Raw genomic sequence first — 9,192 nt, 5'->3', positions numbered from 1 at the left:
TCTTCAAAATTTTTTCTTGGAGGTGGGATATAAGGAGCATAACCTTGATGATTTTGGTTATTTTGAAGAGGTTGTTGTGAAGGTTGTGCATTATTATCGTTCCTCCAACTAAAATTGGGATGATTTCTCCAACCAGGATTGTATGTTTGTGAAAAAGGATCTAATGTTGGTTTTTTAAAATTGTTAACATAATTGGCTTGTTCATGGAGACATTCTTTAAATGAAGGCAAAGTAGGACAATTTTTTGTAAGATGATCATGTGTGTCACATATATGACAAACAATTTATTGAACACTTTTTAATTGATCACTCTTTTTCATTTCTAATGACTCGATTTTTCTTGCTAAAGATGCAAGTTTAGCTTGAACATCTACATCATCTTTAAGATGATAAATACCACCCCATTTGTTGAATTATTGGTTTTACTTGGTGGTTCAATTGAGCCTATATTATCCCAATTTTGAGCATTTTCTGCTAATGACTCCAAATATTCCATAGCTTCATTTGGGTTTTTATCTTCAAAAGTTCCATTACACATGAATTCTATCATTTGCCTATCTTTAGGTATTAAACCTTCATAAAAGTGAGAAACTATTCTCCATATTTTAAAACCATGATGTGGGCATGTATTAAGTAACTCTTTATATCTATCCCAACATTGATAAAATGTTTCCCCTTGTTTTTGAGAAAAAGTTGTAATTTGTCTTTTAAAAGAGTTTGTTCTATGGGAAGGAAAAAACTTTTTTAGAAATTGTTGTTGCATTTCTTCCCATGATCTTATTGAACTTGATCTCAAATTTTGCAACCATGTTTTAGCTTTATCTTTTAAGGAAAAAGGGAAAAGCTTTAATCGAACAGTATCCATGCTACAATTTTGATCATTATAAGTGTTGCAAACCTCCTCAAATTCTCTTAAATGCAAATATGGATTTTCAGAATCTAAGCCATGAAAATTTGGTAAAAGTTGAATGACTTGTGGCTTAAAATTGAAATTAGATGCATCAGGAGGAAAAACTAAACAAGATGGTGTACTAGTTCTTATTGGATTCATATGGTGCCTAAGTGTTCTTGGTTGTTCATGTTCTTGATGATGATTATTATTATTATTATCATCTTGATTATTAGAATTATCGTCCATGTTTAAAATATTTTCAGATACTCGAACAAGTCTACCACTTTGTTTACGACTCCAAACAATCATACAATTAAAAACAACATACTATTTACATAATAACAAAATTAAACTTAATTTATACCTCCCCGGCAACGGCGCCAAAAACTTGCTACAACTTAAATTGTAATTCACCCAAGTGTAGGTTGTCTGCAAGTAATATACTCGTGAGTACGAGATCGATCCACGGAGAGGATGTTGTAAGTTTAATTTTAGCAATAATATATTATAGATGAAAATATTATTATAAAACTTCAAATACACAAATTATAAAATTGTCAAGGTTTCAAAGGTTCATTGTTGGTTTATTTAAGATTGTTTAATAAAAATAAATAAAAGAAACTAAAATAAGAATAAACATAAAAGAACAATGAAATATTTAAACAAGTATATCATATAATATAGTTCCCACTATATTAATATCAGTCGATATTTAATACATGGTACCCATAATATATATATATAAATGCATAAATATAAATTGACATAAAAGTAAATGTTAGATCAAATCACAATATTTCATTTAGAACAACCGGCAGAGCCACGCTATCGTCAAAATAAAATATATGACTTTATGTTAGATGCAAGAAAGTAAATGTTAGTTGCGGAAAAGTAAATGTTAGTTGCGATAAAGTAAAAGTTAGATGCGAGAAAGTAAATGTTAGTTGCGGAAAAGTAAATGTTAGTTGCGATAAAGTAAAAGTTAGATGCGAGAAAGTAAATGTTAGTTCAAATCACAATATATTATTTAGAACAACCGACAGTGTCACGCTATCGTCTAAATAATATATATGACTTTATTATAAATAGATACATATATTTATAGTATATAATTATTGTAGTCTTTATTGTATCATATTTGACAACAAATCAAGGTAACCACATTCAAGGTACCAAGCATTTGATGTAAATAGATAACAACAAATCATCCAAAATTATACCTACAAATAAAGATCAATTAGTAAAAATAAAAATAGAAAAGAAAAGAATATACAAAATATAAACAATCTTACTTGACCAACAATGAAACCTTTTCACCTTGACATAAATAGATTTAGCTTTCCATGAACATGAAACTCAAGAATAAAGATAAAAGAAATTTCATACTTGAACTTGAGAAACTTGCACACTCAAACTTTTATTCTCACACACACAATATTTATTTTACAAATGAAGAATTCTCTACACTCTTGCACACTACAAAGCTTATACAACACATCTATTTATAGGCTAAATGAGAGCAAGAGTCCAAGGCTCATTAAATGTGAAATAGTAAAGTTGGTGGGTGCTTGTCTCCTTGAATGTCAATACCATGACCCAACTTTAATTGGCATGTTTGATGCCTTAGACCACTGATTCAGCCTTTCTTTTCAACATAGAACACGTAGGATATTTTGTGTAGATGTGTTTGGACAACTCATTCACCCCTTTTGGATAAAATATGAAATACTTATGATATTTTTACTCCAAGCTGGTCATAGTAAAAGTAAATCTATCTCCATTTTGATGTTTGATTATTTTGATCATCTTAATGAAGTTTTTGGAATTTCTTGTCTTCTACAAAGTTGAAGATGCCTCTTTTGTGATTCTACAGGTTTTGAGATTACTCCATTATGACCTCTGTAGCTTGAGTAATTTTATTTTTACCAAACCTGCGCAAACCGTAAAATACAACATTTTAGTAAAATATTTAAATATAAACACATAACACTAAAATAATACAACTTCATAATTTTAATTAAACTTAAATTTTAAAACACACTTTTTAACATATAAATAATTACAAATTTTAAGTTTCATCAGCCACGGAATAAAAAAATCGTGACTAATTTAGCCACGGTTTTAATCAAAACCGTGTTTAATTTAACCACGGTTTTAAAAAAAACCGTGGCTAAATTAGCTACGGAATAAAAAAAACCGTGGTTAATTTAACCATGATTTTATATAAAACCTACATAAAACCGTGGTTAATTTAACCACGATTTAAAAAAAACTATGGCTGAATTAGCCACGGTTTTTTTTTAAAACCGTGACTAATTTAGCCACGAAAGATTAAAAAATATAGAAACCAATAAAATTAATACCACAACAAACACTAAAACATATATAAATTGTATCATTTAACAATTAAAAATCCAAATACTAGCTAAAACAACATGAACATATTATGCGCTAACTCTTTCCAAAATTAAATATAGAAACCCGTAAAAAGAATCTGAAGCTAGCTCCGTGAAATAACACCACAAATGCTCAGAAAATACTTACAACTCGAGTACGAAAATAGGTGGTGATCGTAAACTTGTTGTCGCTGCTCAAGTAATCCTTGTTCAGAAGATATAATTTCACATGAAAAAAAAAAATCACAGCTAGTAAACGAAAAAACGAAAGAAACAAACGCTAAACAATAATCAAAACAACAACCATATTTAACGTAGTAATTCCAATTTCAAAGAACAAAAATACTGTTAAGGAGACAAAACAACTGTTGACAAGCAATTAAAAGCAAGACAACATACAAGACGGAATTGAGGTCAAGAAAAGTTGACTAATAAGAATTCCAATAGCTTCACTAGATTCCTCGATAAGAATTCCAGATGCACGCTTATCACATCTTGGACAAATTTAAAGATTTTCTTGCATTTAATTTAAGCTTAATTGGTTTGAATATATACTTAAACGGGCTTCCACTGAAACAACCATTATTCTATGAGAAAATTCACATCATACAAGATTCAAACTCGTTATAAATAAGGTACATGAAAACAACAAGAAAATAGACAGAAACATAAAGATGAATATACTTGTATCCATAAATAGTATGCAAAAGAACGATACGTGATTTATTCTCGATGATGGATCTACGCAACATCCTCTTATGCTGTATGTCGAAGAAGATACATCTGAAGCAAGTTAAAAAATATATAACGAATCCCATATTCTGAAACATATGATAGACAACATAGTGTTTTTTCTTTGTAAATAGACAACATAGTGAATTCTCAAACACAATATCTAAAATAAATCCTTTCTAGATTAAATAATAGTGAGATATCATCCACGAATTCGCTGAAATACTGCTTTAAGCTTGTAACCCAAGCTTGACGACCAAGAAAAGACCATAAGTTATTCATTAATGGCTAAACCAATTCCAACATCTAAGCATTCATTAATATAGACCAATTCCAACACATCTAAGCATCCAAATTCGAAAATCTAAATTCAATTATTTTGAAAAGTTGAAATTATGCTCCAACAAATTGTGAAAAATATCGAATACCTTCAATCATCTTCAATATAGTATCTATAACCAATAATAAATCACATACAAGCCCAATATAATGTGAATGAATTATTTAACTTACTTTGTCACAAATCCATCGTGAATCCTAACACCGAACTTGACTGAGAAAAAAAACAAATAGCATTATCTTCATTAAATTTCACTCACTTCAGACACCATAGACAATAGATTGGCAAATCAGTGACAATACAAATTAAATAATTCTCAAGATTTCAGTAAAAGAAATAGAATACATAATCAAAAACTTTGTAAGATGAAGAGGAACTTTGGCAGCTATCCTGAAACCAAAAGAAAGGAAAGTCAACATTACTTTTAACATTAGAGCGCACCCACTATTTACTCCTCCGTGAAGAAAAAACTTTAAATTAAAAAAAACCCTATAGTATATCATACTACTTAATTCTATCAAAACAGCTAGCTACTGACCAAAAGAAAGACACCATCCCATGTGTATCCTTTTGGACATCAACCATCCTATCAATATTCAAATATCGAATATCCTATCAATATCCGAAATATCGAATATTTGACTCTAAAAGTTGAATTACCCCAAATTTTTAAATCTGAAATTTCCAGAAATTTCTCATATATTCTGAAATTTATATTATCAATTCTAACACATCAAAACATCTAAATAACGATTCAAACAACTCTAAAATTCGAAATACCTAACTTAAAAATTCTGGAATTTTGAAATAATTCTCCAATAATATGTGAAAAATAGTCAATACCTTCAATTGACTCCAATACAGTACCTACATCCAATAATAAATCTAATATCAATTATTGATAGTCAATTGAATCAAAATTCCCAAAATTTGAAACCCTAGATTCGAATTATACCTCCAAAACTTTGAAACAAGTTCCAAAAAACATAAATAACCTTTTCCTAAACCGAAGAGCGGTCGGCGACGGCGAAAAGCGGCGACAGGCGACGGCTGCCGGAATCGAGTTTCGGATGACGTGAGAAAACCTTGCAAAATGGGTATCACTAGCTAGATTTCGTCGCGAGGATTCCAAATCTATATTTATTTTTAAAAAATGACCACAAATGAAGGAGATACGAGCAATTGAAGTTACGGAAAGAATTTTTAAAAAAAGAAGAAGAAAAGAAACGCAGGGGTGGATCGGAGGAGATGAGATTGAGGGGAGAGAGTGTGGAGAGAGATAGGATATATATATATATATATATATATATATATATTTAGTATTGGATTTTATTATTTATTAAATATATATTAATTATTTTTAATTAATGAAGAGACAATTAATAAACAAAAAAAATAACATTGAAATGATTTCGACACTAATTATATACATCTATCTGATCTAAAATTAATTTAAAAATTATGTTCCAATCTTTATAATATAAAAAATATTAAAATATATGCATCAATTCTAACATTTCATTTCAATTTTATTTTTTTTGTTTATCAATATCTTCATTATTTATAAATAATTAATACATTTTTAATAAATAATAAAATCAAATAATTTTTCAAAATCGCGCTGGAGCACAATTTATAAAGAAAACTTACTGTCCAGGGCTCGCTCGAGCACAATTTTTTGTGCTCGAGCGAGCCCTGTACAGAAAAAAAGGTTATTATGTCGCGCTCGAGCGCAAAAAGTTGTGCTCGAGCGCGATTTTAAAAAAAGAGTTGTAATTTAGCCACGGAATAAAAAAACCGTGGCTAAATAACCACGGTTTTTAAAACCGTGGTTAAAATTTAGCCACGGTTTAAAAAATCGTGGTTAAATTACCACGATTTTTTAAAAACCGTGGCTAAAACTAGCCACGATTTTTAAAACCGTGGTTAATTTTAACCACAGTTTTTAAAAAACCGTGGTAACCACGGTTTTAAAAACCGTGGCTAAATAATCACGATTTTTGACAAACCGTGGCTAATGTTAGTCACGGTTTTAAAAAACCCACGGTTAGGAAGAAACTGTTGTTGTAAAATCGTAGCTAAACCTAGCCACTGTTTTGAAAACCGTGGTTAATTTTGCCACGGTTTTTAAAACAGTGGTTAAATAGCCACGATTTTTGACAAACCGTGACTATTTAGCCACGGATTAGATAATTAAAAATCATGGCTAAATAGCCCATTTTCTTGTAGTATATAGGGTGTATAAAAATCAACAGATTTGAATTATTTTTTTTTGTTTTTTCTGAATTATAGTTTAACATTATATAAATAAGAAATATATTAACCATTAATGATTAATTTTTTTAATTTTTCCCGAATAAATTATTTTCTTTAAATTGAGATCATGTCGATAAATCCAGATTATTATTAACCGTTACCGTTGTTTACTTAATTTAATCTATGGAGAATTATAAGATTCTTGTTTTTAAATAAAACTTATGAAACATATAATAAATTTAAATGTCTAGCTAGATCCTCCACAAGGCAAAAACTAATTAACGACCGTCAAAACCATTGCTAATTTGAAATTGTCGGTGGTTTAGCAACAAATTTCAATCTCATATTGATTATTTTGTCACAAAGCTTAGCGATGGTTTTGAAATTTCAAATCTAAGACAGATATATGCATTTCTCTATGATTCTAAGACAATTAGCTTATAACTGTACATCTATTTTTCACGAATAATCAAATGTAAGGTGGTATTAATCCATTTGACTCTAATTTTTGTTTCTAAAGAAGAAAATTAACATTATATTATTTGAATATATATATATATATATATATATATATATATATATATAATATGAGATTATATCATTTGAAATGGGTCAAGGGGATCCTTATCTTTACTATATTATAATTAGAAGTAGTTTTTCGGTATATCTTACTACAAATATTGTATGAAAAAAATTCATACTTATACCGATAGTAAAATTTCGAAACTTTGGTACGAAAAAAATCCATATTCATACCGTATAAATACCGAAAAAAAATCGTTATACCGAAAAAAATGTCTGTATATCGAAAAAATTTCGATACAGTATGCCGAAATTCCGGTATTTCGGTACGGTATGCCAGCCCTAATTATAATTTACAAAGCCATTAGAAACTGAATTTGGTTAGAAATATGAACGGACTAAATTGTTATTATTTCTTTTTTCTTTGATCCAAAATTAGAAGGGCTCCTTCCATAAAAAAAATATCAGAAGGGCAAAAAAATAATTCGGTCAAATCCAACCTCCTCAATCTTTCTCCACGTTTTCAATTTTCTTTTTTCAGATTACAATTTTTGTAAATTTATGATGATACGAATTGATTATATAAGATAACATATGATTATATTCAAATATTACATTATACACACAATGCGTATGTTTCGTGACTAGTTTATATGGTTAGTGAATTAATTATTCATTTTGAATATATATATATATATAAACTAGTAATACGGTATTAAATACATCCTTAGCGTAGCTGGTAAACTCTTCTATTGGAAGAAATTTGGAAGGAAAAGTGCAGGGTTCAAATCTGATGGTACTCATTTTGTTTTTTGAATTTTTTACTACTTGGGCTAGGGGTGAGAAAAATATCGGTTTAATCGAAATAACAGACCGAACCGAATTAAATCGAAAATTTGGTTCGGTTTGATCGATCTATCGTTTTTTTTTTCAAAAATTTTGGTCAATTCAATTTAGTTGGTTTGGTTCCGATTTCAAATTTTAAAACATCGGTTAAACCGATTAAACCGATTTAATATAATATTTTTATAAAAAAATTATTATTGGGCCTGATTTTATCTTTGCATGAAGATTATTTATATTGGGCTTTATAAACAATATGTCAAAAACCAAAAAAGATAACTCACCCTAGCCCAACCCCAACAACATCGGCGTCGTCTTATTCTCTCATTTTGTCTGCGTGCCAAGAGTCTAGCCCCTTTGTCTTTCACAAACACACACACGACCCGATCCTTTTCGTCACACCACCACCATCTTCCCAAGAACCGGACACTTCCAACTCCGGTTTGTTCCACTACAGCGAAGTCCTGACCAGTACCCCGAATTCTGGCTCTACCGAACCGAATCTAAACACTAGCTTGGTCATGGTCAAAGTATTCATCCAACTTCTTCCACTTTAAACCAGTGGACTAAAAAAGTTAGAGGTAAATGGGTTTTTGTTTTTCGAAAATACGTAAATCGATTTTTGTTTTTAAAAAAGAGGTCAATTTTCTCATCTTCGAACCAACTGTAATGTGGTTTACCCAGTGATATTATTTATTTGTAGTGCACTCTTAATCGTGAAAAAGTTGAAGCATCAATAATTTGTCAGGAAGGAATTTGGGGATTATTTCGAATTTTCAAAGTTTTTTTAATTTTTTTTTAAAAATATCGGTTATTTCGGTTTAATCGGTTCGGTCAATTCGGTTTTCTTGCCAAAGATCGGTCGGTTCGGTTTTTCAAAAAAAGATTTCATTCGGTTCGGTTTTGTTAATTCCGATTCGGTAGGTTCGGTTTTGACCGATTGCACGCCCCTAACTTGGGCAGTTGGGCTAAGTAGCCCATAACAATTTATTTATTTATTTATTTTCATTTACGTTTTTCAATTTTTTTTAAAATTTTTTCTTGTTAGACTAAGTAACCCTATAATAAATTTTTTGATTATACAAATTTCAATCTCTATTATTAACGAGACTTTGTTTTTATAAGCTTAGTACATTAATAAGCTCATCTAATTTTTTATTTTAATTGGACAAATTCAATTCTCTATTATTGAACTCAAATTTGTCCATCAT

The 9,192-nt window shown here is 29.6% G+C and overlaps 1 long non-coding RNA gene and 1 other non-coding gene across 10 annotated transcripts; one reads left to right on the top strand and one right to left on the bottom strand.

Moving 5' to 3' along the window:
* The first annotated feature begins 608 nt into the window (after window positions 1–608).
* Window positions 609–719, top strand: LOC140894050 (small nucleolar RNA R71). The gene has a single exon (XR_012153603.1). It is a non-coding gene; the product is annotated as a small nucleolar RNA R71 (small nucleolar RNA).
* Window positions 720–2,261: 1,542 nt separating this feature from the next.
* LOC140891505 (uncharacterized) lies at window positions 2,262–5,612 on the bottom strand. 9 transcript variants are annotated; one of them, XR_012152534.1, is made up of 5 exons: window positions 5,316–5,612; window positions 5,204–5,227; window positions 4,899–4,946; window positions 3,437–4,750; window positions 2,262–2,823 (listed from the first exon to the last, which is right to left on the bottom strand). It is a non-coding gene; the product is annotated as an uncharacterized lncRNA (long non-coding RNA). The 9 variants fall into 9 exon arrangements; XR_012152536.1 differs by having other exon boundaries at window positions 5,356–5,612; XR_012152533.1 differs by having other exon boundaries at window positions 3,437–4,946.
* Between the last annotated feature and the right edge of the window lie 3,580 nt (window positions 5,613–9,192).

This window comes from Henckelia pumila, chromosome 3 (genome assembly GCF_033568475.1).
Source record: "Henckelia pumila isolate YLH828 chromosome 3, ASM3356847v2, whole genome shotgun sequence".
Lineage (NCBI taxonomy): Eukaryota > Viridiplantae > Streptophyta > Magnoliopsida > Lamiales > Gesneriaceae > Henckelia > Henckelia pumila.
This window is presented reverse-complemented; position numbering and strand designations above follow the sequence as displayed.